Source organism: Mandrillus leucophaeus, unplaced genomic scaffold (genome assembly GCF_000951045.1).
Source record: "Mandrillus leucophaeus isolate KB7577 unplaced genomic scaffold, Mleu.le_1.0 Scaffold301, whole genome shotgun sequence".
In the NCBI taxonomy this organism is placed as follows: domain Eukaryota; kingdom Metazoa; phylum Chordata; class Mammalia; order Primates; family Cercopithecidae; genus Mandrillus; species Mandrillus leucophaeus.
Window position 1 is genome coordinate 3,540,376 of NW_012103155.1, and position 4,282 is coordinate 3,544,657.

The window sequence follows — 4,282 nt, forward strand, 5'->3', positions numbered from 1 at the left end:
AGCTTCAGATAGATATCCATGCTGGCGCCTCAGCAACAGGCACCCATCCTCCTCTGCAGATGCTGGCCAGCAAGCGCTCCTTCCAAGGAGGCCACCTGGGAGAATCTAGGGAGCCTCTGCGGAACTGGGCAACGGCTCTGTGTGCGTATGCTTGGCTTGAGACGTGCCTGCGTGTCAGACTGAACAGCTCTAAAAGGACGGGGGCAGAACTGCCCTTTATTCAACAGTGCACAGTTTGGACTTGGGGCTTTTTCAATTCTAGAAGTGGGATTGCCTCAAAAAAGCTAACTGATGAGGCAAATATGAAGTAGGGCTTGTTGCAATTGTAATTTGTCATTCTCTAAAACAGGGATCACATGCCAAGACTATTCCACAGCACCTTTGCCAGGGAGACAGAGAACAACCCTTCTCAGAGCCAGTCCCTGCTCCCCAGCGAGTAGGGAAACTGCAGCAACCAGGCGACCCACACCAATAACAGGGGCTCCCACACTACAGGTGCCTTGGTCGAGGCCATTCCTTTCTCTCCAAGCATATCCACCTTGGGGACCCACTCAGTGCTGCTGTGAAGACATGGCCAGTCCACTAAATGTCTACAAGAAATAACCATCTGTCACATGTAAATGCCTTGCTGCTGATCCTCTCTGGATAGAAGAGGCTAAGGGTGCTGGTGTTTTTGATCCTGGAGGCTTGGGTTGGGTGAGGCCATTCCTCAGGGTCACTGCAATTGAGAACACTGTGGTGACTTCTGAAACGTGTCCATCCTTCCCATGACATAAAATGCAGCACCTCTAGGATGTGGCCAGTGACAGCTGATGCACTTCAAGAGCCAATTGCAAAAGCTGGGCCGGTTCTTTAAAAACAAAGCTTAGTTCCCTGGCTGGGTGGTCTGACTGAACTGGCTGTCTGAAGAGGTTGTGGTTGTCTCTGGAATCACTCACCTGGGGATTTGCCCTGGCATTGTACTCATTGCCACGGAACCACTGAGGACAGGAGCTGTGTTCATGCTATTAGATGTCTTGCCAGTAGCCTGTATTTTAAAATAGACCAAATGAAAGATGGGTAAAACAATCCCAGCTAGAAGCATGATAAAAAAGACATTCCATCACTGAATTCCACAGTCTGCACCATTTGTTGGCATCTTTGGAGGAGCTGGGAGCAATTGCTGATAGGAGAGTCTCTATGCAGTAACTTTCCCATAAAAAGATTTGTGACTGCAATGCACGCTCAATATTCTGGTCAATCTCCTTAAAGAAATCCATCAGTTGACTGGCCTGGGCATCAGTGTCTGTGGCTGCTGTCTGGATTTGGCAGTTCTATGGTCACTTCGGTCTCTGCAAATGGGCTCAGAAGGGGTTTTAGTTATTTGTGGGTCTCTGTTAGGATCCAGTTGTTTTTCACTGGAATCGTAATGGCGTGTAAGTCTGAAAGGTCAACAACTCTCATGAAGTTGTTGACCTTGATATCTGCGACTTTGCAGCTGTACTGCAAAGCCAGCTTGTTGAGGCTGTCCTCCTGGGCCAGCCCCTGTTGCAGTGGCACTAGCACCTGCTCCTGGCTGGTGGGACTGGTAGATACTGCTCTTCCGGGCTCCTTGTCCAGGGCCGCAGAACTACAGGGTGTGAGGGTGAGTCTTCCTCAGAGGAGGCCCCATTGGCATTCTTTTTTTGTTTTGTTTTTTGAGATGGAGTCTCGCTCTGTTGCCCAGGTTGGAATGCAGTGGCATGATGTCGGCTCACTGCAACCTCTGCCTTCTGAGTTCAAGCGATTCTCCTGCCTTAGCCTCCCCAGTAGCTGAGACTACAGGCATGTGCCACCACACTTGGCTAATTTTTGTATTTTTAATAGAGACAGAGTTTCACCATATTGGTCAGGCTGGCCCCTTCTGTGAAAGGAGGGGATTCCTAAATGGAAGCTCACACAAAAACGCATGTGGAGCAGTCAACCCCAAGGCTTGTAAGGGTGGGGCCCCAACATTCCACAAAGGCAGGACCTCAGCCACGGGGGGCCAGCCCTGGACAGTCAGGGTCACCACCCGTCCAGCTGCAGAAGGGTCACCCAGGAGCCCGGGGAATGGTGGCCTGGCCCCAAACCAAGGAGTGAGGCAGGCTGGGAGACTGAGACCACACAGACCCCCAGCCAGGACTGTGGACCTCTCCTCCAGGCCCGGTACCTCAGCCAAATTTAAATTTGTATTGTTGGAACTGTTAGTGACAGAATATACAGGTCTTATATAGGTTGGTGCAAAAGTAATTGCGGTTTTTGCCATTACTTTTAATAGAACTCCTTGAGATGCCATGGTTTGTGATTCATTGGTCACATTGATTATTTCTCTTGTTTTCTCAATTCCCCATGCCACACAAGAACTATTTTATATGTGTTTGTATCTTAATATTAACTGTACCATTTACCATTGCTACTTTATGTGTTTAGGTTTGTTGATTAAATGTTCAAAAAATTTCTGTATGCTGCCCAACTTGATCTTGCAAGTGATTACTGGTAGGTAGTGAAAATCTGACTGTATAACTTTTCAGTCCTTTTCACATTTGTAAGAGAAGTCTACACAATTATTTCTCATTAATATAAAGTTAGAAATATTAAGAATTCTCATATTTGAAGATAACATAAATAAAGTACAATTTGAAGAACTAAACTTGTAAGTTCACTTGGGTACTACTATTAGTGACCTTCACTATCACACCATTTGATGTGGAAGTTAAATTGCTACCTTACAGTCAAAAAATTTCCTTGATTAGAATGCATCTGCTGGAATACAACTCAGTGTCTTTGGGCCAACAGCACATTGTAGAATGAATAAAGTAAAGGCAAATATAAATTAAGGGTAACAATATCAGCCATATGAGGACAAAATGTTATGGTGAAACTCAAGTAAGAAAATAGGCCGGGCGTGGTGGCTCATGCCTATAATCCGAGCACTTTGGGAGGCCGAGGCGGGAGGAGCACTGTCTCTACAAAAACTACAAAAATTAGCTGGCTGTGGAGGTGTGTGCCTGAAATTCCAGCTGTTCGGGAGGCTGAGGCATGAGAATGACTTGAATCCAGGAGGTGGAGAGGTTGCAGTGAGCCGAGATCTCGCCACTGCACTCCAGCCTGGGTGATGGAGTGAGACTCTGTCCCAAAAAAAAAAAAAAAAAAAAAAAGTGTGTGAAAGTATTTTGCAAATACAACGCATGTAAGTCTTGATAAACAGGGGTGATGGAAGATATTTCTGATGGCCTATAGACAACTCAGAGGCATTTTCTTTCTTCTAGAATCTTTCCTGTTTAGTGGAAATTGGATGCCTTTAAACAAAATTTTCAGAATCCTGGCCAGCAGAATTCTGGGTTAGATTCTATCATTGAGAAGCGTCTGTATGTTATTTGAAAGACTAAAGACTGCTTCAGCAGCAGTGGATAGATTCAGGAGGAGCAATCTGAGACAGGCCTTTTTGCAGAGGTCTCTGGGCATTTACTTGAATATCACCTACCATGGGGCAAGAGCACCTATGTTCATTGCCAGCTATATCTTGCAATGCTTGTAACCTTTGAAGTTTCTGAAAGCCACTGGTGACCCCGAGAGTTAGTGCTGGCTTTTTCTGACCTTCATTCCATCAGTCCTTCCACTGATTTTGTAATCATCGAAATTACTGGATGTAACATCCTGTTGCTTGAAACAGGTAAAATGAATTTTGCTTTTCTGAATGAATCCTGGCTGATTTGGGAAATAAGTTTTACAATCAAATACATGACTGTTTATTTTCTTTTTATTGATGTATTTATTTATAATATATTTAAGGCATACAAGTGCAGATTTCTTACATGCATATATTGCATAATGGTGAAGTCTGGGCTTTCAGTGTACCCATCAACCAAACAGTGAACATCGTACCCAATAGGTAATTTTTAAGCCCTCACCTCCTTCCCATCCTTCCACATTTTGTAGTCTCCAGTGTCTGTAATTCCACTTTGTATGTCCATGTGTACCCATTGTTTAGCTCCTACTTGTAAGTAAGAACATGCAGTGTAGCTTATTTCCCTTAAGACAATGGCCTTCAGTTCGATCTGTGTTGCTGCAAAAGACATAATTTCATTCTTTTTATGGTTGAGTAGCATTTCATAGTGTGTGTGTGTATAAATAAAACATTTTCTTTATCTAAAATATAAAAACATTTTCTTTATTCAGTCCCCTTTTAATGGATACTTTGGTTGATTCCATATCTTTGATATTGTGAATAGTGCTGCGATAAACATATGGGTGCAGGTATCTTTTTTTTTTTTTTTTTTTT

General features: G+C 44.1%; 1 pseudogene; it reads right to left on the bottom strand.

Annotated features, from left to right (window-relative positions):
• Positions 1-865: 865 nt before the first annotated feature.
• Positions 866-2,296, bottom strand: LOC105544609 (annotated as a pseudogene).
• Positions 2,297-4,282: the final 1,986 nt, after the last annotated feature.